Source organism: Molothrus aeneus, chromosome Z (assembly GCF_037042795.1).
Source record: "Molothrus aeneus isolate 106 chromosome Z, BPBGC_Maene_1.0, whole genome shotgun sequence".
Taxonomy (NCBI): domain Eukaryota; kingdom Metazoa; phylum Chordata; class Aves; order Passeriformes; family Icteridae; genus Molothrus; species Molothrus aeneus.
Window position 1 is genome coordinate 52,328,980 of NC_089680.1, and position 9,831 is coordinate 52,338,810.

The window sequence follows — 9,831 nt, forward strand, 5'->3', positions numbered from 1 at the left end:
TTGAAAGTTGTGGGAGCTAATTGATAATCATGGTGGGCTGTGTAAATCACAGCACATGTAAATAAGGTGTTATAGGGAACAGTTCTGTGCTGGAGGGAACATGGAGATGATAACCGGACTGACCTTCCCCTTCAATCACTGGAGTTTCAGGGCAGGCAGTGCACTCAGCACTGATGGGCTTGCAAACTACAGGGAAGTGGGTGCACTAATGCATCTGTGGGTGTCAAACACAGCCTGTTCTCACCCCCTCCCAGCTCTGAATTAGGCCAAGGTCCTGGGACAGGGTCCAGGGGGGGAATATTCGTCAAGTAGTCCAGAAGGGAACAGGAGTGGCTTCCGCAGAGATGTAATGCCTGGACCATGGCAGAAGATAAACCCTTGCATGCAACCACAAGACACACTGATGGGGATTTTAGACACTGCCTGTCAGACCACCGGGCTTCTTCATATAAAAATATCTTACTCCTGTGGCAAATAATAAGTCTGCCTTGATATTTCCAAAATCTACCTTAGAGTAACTAGTTGTAGTCATCTATGAATTAAGCAGAGAAATTAATTATTGAAGAAAATTTTACAGGAATTATACTTCTCTAAGTGCCCTGATGCCACTTTCCTCTTTCATATCTCATTATACATACATCTTCAAGAATCATTTCTATTTTAAGAAGGCCATTCTCATGATGTAATGGACTTAAGGAGGTCTGACTATGTGGCTGTCTCCTGACTGCTGTTCTATGAATGTCACACTTTCATACTGCCTTGTGGAGGAAGCACTTGCTTGGCAGTACCTGGCTCTAGGGGTACTGATAGCCAGCATGGCATGGCCCCAGCCTGCACTTCCCTACTGCAGTTATTGTCTGGCTCCCAGAATGAACCTAAGCCCAACTTCCCAGAGGTAAAAAGCAAATATTTTGACCGAGTGTATCAGAAGCACCATGAAAAATAAAAGATACCAATCCCTACTTTAACGTTTCAACTTCAATCATTCATAGCTAGTCAATCTGTCACGGGCACACTGCAACCATTTAATTTGTCTTACCTCCCCTTCTCTTTGGCCCCATGTCGGATGTAGGAAAAATGGCCCCATGCCCATGGGGAAGAGGGGTCTTGATGTCAGGCTGGGATCTTTGATGGTGCCACAAACACAATCATAACATTGAAAAGAGCAAGTCAGTCTTGATGCTTGTTCAGTTTTGCAGTTTCCCTCCTCAAAACACTCTGGTTTTGAAAGCTGTGAATGGAGAATGGTGTTAAGTGAAATAATAGTGTTGCAATTACTTAGTTCTCACCTCAGGGTATTCTTGTCCTCACAGCTGTTCACAGTAGACAGCAGCAGGGATTTGTCACATACACAAGGGACTAAGGTGCTACCAACCTTGCAGACACCTCTGGTTTTGTGTGGAGCAGTTGTCCCCTCAGTGTCTGGGTCACAGCTCTGTAGCACTGTCTCATACACCTGAGCTTTACTGTTGCATTCACATTGCTCATTCTAGATTGAAGAATTTATATTAATTTTGTATACAAATGGTAATACCATGAGGAAAAGCCCAGAGGTCACTAGATAGTTCTTGACAGTGCTTGGTATGAACTAGCTGAAGGGTTTTCAAGATTGCCATTGGTAATATTTTGGAAGTCAGATTCTGACTTCAGCAAGAGATGTGCCTGTAAAGTGCTGTATTCAGTTTCAACCCTTCACTTCCTTATCCCTATGACACAAGGTGCAGAGGTTTCTTCATCTTCAGGGCAGACTATGCTCAGCAATACAGCAAAGAGAAATCTAATCGAATCCACATCTCAGTTGTTGGCTTTGGCACTAGAAGACATATATATGCATTAATACAGTGATTCCTTCAAATTCTTTATCTCACTTTTGTTCATACAACATTTGGTATCCCCAGTATAACAATGTTTCTGTCAAGCCCGAAGCTAACTCAGAAAAATCTGTGTTACGTTTTGCAAGGTGGACATGCACTCCAGCTGCTCTGTGTTATGTCTGCAATCTGTGTCTTCCCTAAACTGGCACCCAGTTGCCTACACAGACCTGGCTGAGAGTCAGGTCAGGAGGCCAGTATAGGATATTATATCAAGTAGGCTTCCAAAAAGGGGAGCTAGAGCAAGTGGCAAGCGGAGCAGACAGATGTGTAAAGCATTTGTGCAACTGCCTGCCTGTGAGCTAAGGCTAAATTATGCAATAAATTGAAACACCTGTTCAAGCATAGCCTGAATCCTAGGTCTTCCCTGAGGTACATTGACTACTGGGCAACAAGGGAGGGATGGCATACTGCTGTCAACTGCTGCCAAGCTTACTTTAGTAAAGCTCCTTCCTGGTTGCCAGTGCACCTCTGGCAGCCCCAGTGGTATCACAGATACCACTACTGATGCTACATGCAATCACTGAAACTTACTCTTAACCATGAATATTTATGTATTTTCATATAAAGCAGAAGAGCTTTGTGAGGGCAGAGACACCTGTAAATGTCTGTTGCCAGGGGCTCAGACACTGGGAGGAGACTCCTGCATTGGCTGGCCAGGGATGCAAACCTGCACCCCTGGGCCAGGGCCAGGATGAAGGCTCAAGGAACCTTCTCACCTTGGCTAAGCCTGAGCAGTGCCTGTGTGTGCTGCATCACAAAATACCCCTCTCTCCCTCAGGAGAGCAAGCACCATGTGCCTTAGACACACCCTGAGGATGGGGAGATTGTACACATAAGGTAGTTGCATATATAGGCTTAGTCTCCTGAACAGTGTTTGCTCACATTAGGTGACATCAATGACCTAGATGTTCAACTTCTGGTCTAAAACCCCAGCCCTTCATATGGAAGTGCACTCTGGACAAGCCAGATGACAAAGTTTCTTCCTTTAACTGGAAATTCTTCTTTCTATCATCCTCACAATAATATTCTGGGAGCTGAATCATTACTTGTTATATAAGCAAACAGACTTGTGCACATTGTATTAAAATCGTGAGAAATTATGGCTGGAGATGTGAGTCAGCAGGATCTGAAAAGTTTTGGCTTGTTTGCTGACCCCCTGTAAGCTGTGAGCTTTCCTTGTCCCTTGGTGTTTAACTCACAGCAGAAACTGTCTGCAGTCTGCCTTTGGACACAGGCTGAGACAGACAAGTCTGGTCTCAGGAGGTGCTTCTTTTCTTATGAGGAAATAAGCATTTCTGCCTATTCAACCTGGAGTGCAAGGATGACATTCTGTTTCCAGGGGAGTTAGGGTTTTGTCCCAACTATCCATAATAGTATTTGGTTCTCTAATTTTTTTCTATATTATGAAAACAGGGAAATAAGAAGATAATGATCTAAGTTTGTTTACAGATAATATTAATTATTATTAAAGTTTTATAGCTATTAAATTATACATTTGTGTAGCTGTATGCCTGTATGCATATTTTTTCATATAATAGAAATAATTTATAGATTAATTTCCCTCAAATACACACAGTAGTTTAGTAATGGAAATATGGTACAGGACACAGATGCTATTCCACATGATACAAGGATTCTAATAGGCATAAATAAGTCAACTTTAAAGGAATTCAGAGGTTTCATACATTCTAATTAATCTGCAGCTTTCCACATTATTTTGGTGTTTGATGTACAAGTTGCAAATTTCCTTTCCTCTCTCTGTTGCCCTGGTGTTCTTTCAAGAGGTTGAAAGTGCATTGACAGAGATCGCAATTTTCAGATGTTCAACATTTATATTTTTAAAATCAGAGGCAGTGGTGCACCTAGCTTTTAAGACAGTATTTGCCAAGCTTGTGAAGCTGAATTTCTCTTCCAGAAAACAAAATTTTCTCCCTCTCCTGGCAATCCCTGGCATGCATTCCCTGCATGTCTGAATTCAGATACCCTAAGACATTCCTGCTAGTCAGTGTATACCCATACATTGCCACTTCAGTATGGTATTCTGGTAGAAACTGTCCTAGGCTCCATAGCAGATCTTGAGCAGTAAGACTTGTAAATTTTCAAGGTAGGATTTGAATGTAGCAAAATCAACTACCAGAGTAAATTTCACTACCAAAGCAACATTTGCAAAATACGAGATAGTCTCAGATTCACAAGAACAGTGGTTTAAAGCTGACAATTGTCTAAGATAGAGATTTAAAAAAAGACACAAAACAATAGTTTAGCTTTACAAATTAGCTGGCTTAGCTCATGGTGCTTTATCTGTGCCATTATTTGGTAAAGCCAGGTATGTTCATTTTGCTAATCATGCTGGGATTGAACAGTGCTCTGCCATGGTGTGATCTATCAGAGACCTGTTGGGAATGTACTGTGATTTTGTTTACAGTTGATTGGTTTGACTAATACTTATGCTCTGTTAAACTTCAGGTTATGCCCTTCTGACACCAGAAGCCTCTGGCATCCCTCAGTCTATACCCATTCTGGTGTATTATAGATGTGAAACTTTCAGAACAGGCCGCTCACAGTCTCCCTTGCTGCCCTTTTTTGAAACTACACAAATTATTCCGCTGTTATTTTCGTTTCTTTGCTCCCAGGCCAAGGAAAAGATGGGCCCAACAATGTTTATAAACAGAATTTTAGCTATTGAATTCATAAGATTTCCCCAGTGGGTGGAATAAAAAATACATTACATAATCTGCTTTCCAAGTATAGAACAGATATTTCACCTACAATGAAACCTACTAGGCTAATCATGATACTTGGAAGTATGCATATTCAACTCCCAGGCATTTGCACAGACCTCTCTGCTAATTAATTGCAGAGAAAAACAACAGAGCTGATCAGCTAGTGAGCACTCTGGGTGAACAGAATGTTCTAAAGGCTCCAGGGAGTTCAAAAAAGTTGGAAGTAAACATCCATGTGGTAAAGCTACTTTTCTCCAAATAGATGGCAGTAGAAAGGGGTGCCCAGCGGTAATTGGATGAATACTCCATTTATTTTAAGCCCCAGCTAGCACAATCAGAGAGGGCAAACAAAACAGAGTATGAGTGCTAGGCAACGGTCTGGATTGCAGCACGCCACATGCTGCAGCTCTCACAGAAGCTGCTGAGTGGCTGGGAGCAGGCGGGTAGTATTTCAGTCCTTGGCTTCAGATGCAAGTGCTGTAAGCATCCCTACATTCCAGTCAGCTGCAGCTGTAACTGTCACTGGAAGTCTGCAGAGGCATCGAGCTCTTCAGACTAGCCATGACCTTTTACACTGCCATATATATCCTGAAACCATTCTGTCTCTCAGAAAGAATCCCATTCCCAGTGGTTTCTGGCCACATGGGTATGTCTGTGAGTATGCATGCACACTGTCACATGCTTACATGCTTTGGAAAGTTCTGCTCTCATTTTCTGCCTTCTAACCATTTCCATAAGCAGCTGGTCAGAGTCGAGCATGTGGCCTTTTAGTGAAGAGTTCTCTGGAGGTAGCTTCCTACTAAATCATGACTAGGGACTCTTTCGTTTGTCTGTCTCTGGTTGCTGACTCTAGCTTGACCCTGAAGAAAGACAGGCCATGGACTAACAGAAAAACTATTTCCAAATCTGGCTTAAGTCTACATTAGGATGCAGGGAGTTGGTGTTTTTTTTTTAAATGACATAGGTTTCAGCTACTGAGTTTCTCAGTTCCCTTGTGCAGAGGTGTCTCTGCCTGTCTGGTGGTCTGGTGATTTTCTGATAAGACTAGTCTCATTTCAGCAGTAGTTCTTCTCTTTGTGGAGCTGCTGTTGATCCCAGCCATCCCCTTGGCATTGTCCCACATCCTCCTGTCCAGACAACCAGTCTGCTTCAGGAAAGTCCACAAACTCTTAGCACTTGCCTTTGACAATGGGTTTCACATTTCTGCATTAGTCTACAAAAGACACTCATGTAACCAATTCCTTCCTTATCTAGGCTGCCAGTTCCACGCTGCAGGTATAAGCATCGGTTCCATTTTCTTCTGCAAGCTGGGTGCATTTTACTGGGGCTTCTTACAAGCATGCCTCAGAAGACTCAGTCAGAGCAGAATAGAGAAGTTTGCTTAGCTTTTAATGCTAACTGTGCTGACCTCATTAAAGTTGTTCTCCACAGATTGCCTTAGCTTATTTAAGAATAATAAATCTCTGGAATATATGCCACTAGTGCCTTGGGTACGCAGATACTGTCCTTGGTACCTTGGGTACCTCTGAACTTTGGCTATCAGCCAGGGAGTGCAGGCAGACCATTCCCAGCACTGAAATCTGAGGAGAAGCTGCCTTATCTCTGCTTTGGGTTTTGCTTTTTTTTGCTCCCATTTATTGGTTACACCAAATGAGATTGATGGTTTTCTGAGATGGAAGAGTGGCTGCCTTTACTTTGCCCTTTCTCTAAGGAATAAATACAATGTGGGGCAAGGTGACAGCTGCAAGACTTCACCTTTTCCACACATCAAGCTGATAGAGAAACATGTAAAATGAATGCCAGAAATTTTGCAATAGGATTGTACTTTTTTTAAGAGAAACAAGAAATCCTAGAAAATGGCTTATTCTAGTTGATATGTCTCAGCACTTTTGCAGAAATCCATATAGGCCTTCAGGCAGAGCAAAGAAAAATTTAAAATCCCAAATGATCTTCTGCAAAGAAAGCCAAATAAACCTTTACGCATATGGAGTGTGTTAGCTCTGCTTTCTGTTGTACAATGCCTACAAGACTTTTAAACAAAATATGTGTAGCCTTCTATGACACAAAAATCATTGTCTTGATTTAAAAGCTGAGCATGGCAAAGCAGGGAGACATTTCTGAACACCTAAGCTGCTTTGGGGAGAGGGGGCTGAGGCTGATGCCAGAGGGCATTTTTCCAGTGTGTTACCTTGCTTGCCCAGCCTTTTTGGCCTCACCACTACCTTTCCTCATCTGTTTGGGCACTTTGGATTTACAGCCATTAACAAAGAACCTGCTTCAAACACTGGTGTTAAACCAGGTGGCCACCATGCCTTTCCTGTGCCACCCAGGCCGGTATCCTTTCACTCAAGTCCACATGATGCTCAGCATCCCCACCGTCTCTCCCCATCTCTGAACCTTTGTTGACTCCGAACAAGATACAAAGGGGACAGGTGTTATCAAGGTAGAATTTGGAGCCTCCAGGGAGAGGAGATAATACAGGGGCTGCTGGTTGTAGAGTACTCTGAGATGTAGGAAAGAGTCTCCTTTGCAAACGCAATAGTCATGGCAACGGTTTTCTTCAGCTTTTCCTGCAGAGCAGTTATTCAGCTTTAGACATAATTCCATATATTTGATTTGTAGTCAAAGCCTGAAACTCCTTTTCTTTTACCATTCCAAACGCAGGGGTTGCTTAGCTTGCTTTTCCAGCTCTAGCATCAATGTCTGCAAGAGCAGGATCAGGTCACAGCTGAATGAAATGCTCATTTCTTAGACTTCTCTCTTAGAAGGATACAAATTTCCACCCTTTGCCAGAGTAGCCCTGCATACCCTTTTGAGTGCTGCATTCTGCTGCAGTGCTCAGGAAATTCTGCACGTAGCATGAAGGCAGCTGCCTGGGAGAGGTAGAGCAGAGCTGCAGTCTGCAGTGAGTACAGCCTCAGACAAGTAACAGCAGCTTCATTTGGCTGGAGTTGCAGCAGTAGTCAGCCAGCAGGTCAGCACACTAAGTGTCCTGGTAAGTGTGGCAAGCAGATGGGGAGTGGTAAATAATGACAAGAATCACACCTCAGCATTGAACTGAGATGGTAATTTTTATTTGCAGGCTCTTAGTGTTCAGGATAGCTGTCTGTGTGGTTCTTGAAGGAACTATGCAGCAATATGAGCAGACAGTAACACTTGTGGGAACACTTTTTTCCCAACTTGCTATTGAAAGAGAATAACATTGAAGTGTAAATGACCTGAAGACTTTAACTGTAAAAGATTGGCTGAGAGCTACACAGGAGGATATACCTGCAAGTTTGGACCTCTCACCAGAAAAGCAACTGGTACCTTCTGGGATCACACAGAAGGAATGTTTTTTTAGATGTGGAAGAAATCACTAGCAACAACAGTGCAACAGGTCAATAGCCCAAGAACAGGAGTCTCTGGGTTGCTGAGGTTTGCTCCAAGCCTGTTTTTTCCTTTTGTAAACATTTGTCTGCATAAGATTTCAGGACAGGCCGCATCTACCCCTATTTCTCTTAGACATATTCCCATTTTCTTTTCCTTGTTTTCTTTGCATAATCCTCCTATTAGTGTAATTTATAGACTGTATGCTACAGACATGTTTTCTTTTATCCACCATTTTAAATATCACAGGAAAAAAAGTACGTTTACACTGCAGGGAAAAAATAAAAAAGGTTATAAATACTGTAGACAGCACTTCAATGAATCAGCACTGGCAGAGGAATGCCAAAAGCCTCCCACAGCTGCAACTCTTCACCCTTGCTCACAGTGCTTGTGGCTTTCCTCAAGGAGCTTAGGTGGCTCTGGCCACCCCACTGTGGCAAAGGGAGCACAGAGGAGCAAAGAGCAGAGAAGAGCGGGCATCCAGACCCACCCTGCTTACAGTGACTGCTGCAGGCAGCTTGCCTGTTGTTGACAGATACCATTCACAGCCCTAGGGACACTGGAGGTGATTACCTGAGAAACCCTCTCACTCTGCTCAGGTCTTTCTGCTATCCCGGGCACCAAGACTGGCTGCACTGAGGGTGCCTTGCAAGGGCTGTGGACACCCAGCAGCCCTTGCAAACTTACTTTCAAACTTGCAAACTTACTTTCCTGCAGCACAAGGCACAGCCTGCATGTAGCTGAAGCACATGGTATGTCCATAAATGATTCTTGGCCTAAATTCTTGAGACAGAGATACACAGCTGTTATTCTCCTCATTTGCAGAAAAAGGAACAGTCAGAGCACAAAGCATTGTATGGAAAATCACACCACATGCAAGAACTGTCACAGCTAGCACACCAGGTACCTCCTACAAGCATGGTGCTGACCAACATAAGCAACATTATAGATGCTGATCCAGACACTAAAGGCCCTCTTACTGCCTTCTCAGCAAGGAACTAATTGTTGCTCAGAGCTAACTGTCCTTAAATTTGGAACAGTCAGTTTTCAGTATTCAGAAATAGTAAATAATCATGTTTAATTTAACTGCTAGCAGAAAAAGCAAAGGTTTCCAGTGCTGTTTTACATTTACATTTCATATAACCAATACAAACTAGGGTGATACCTAATGCAAGCTGGCTTACTGACTCACTGCTCACAGTCCTATCAAGTGCACGAGGAGAAAAAACCACTGAAGAACTGTCTTAAAACTGTTCAAATAAGCTTGAGAACTAGCATACATGAAATGCAAAAAAAAGGTGTTTCAAATGGATGTTGTTTATGTTGTTTTCCTTTTCTGGCCCCAGATCAAAACACTTGCATTACAGATGAATACAGTCTCTCTCACTATTTTCTGCAACTTGTTGTCTAATATTTTCCTGTAAAGAATGTGCCAAAGAAGGTTTAGTCAGAATGATCCCAGAAAATGTTTCTTGATATAAGAAAACACATCAGCAAATGCTTTATTATAGGAAAAAAACCTTCAAATATAACAAAACCAAAATATCCTTGAAAGGCCTATTCTCAAAGCAGAAGATATTTCATAGAATGCCTTTTATAATGCATTGATTTCATTCTGATGACAAGAGTTCCTCTTCTATTAATGTTTTTCAGTATCAGCTACAAGATGTGAAAAGCTGTACATTGTTAATGGAAAACAATAATGTCTGCTAGAGCTCACAAGATAAAGCTGAACATAGCTAAGGTTTCAGTTTGGCAGCAACTTGTTCCTCTTAGCAGACACAGTGACAGGCGTGCCTATGTAAATGGCAAGCATTCAGCAGTACTTAATTAACAAGCCTTAACAGAGAACTTTACCATTAGTT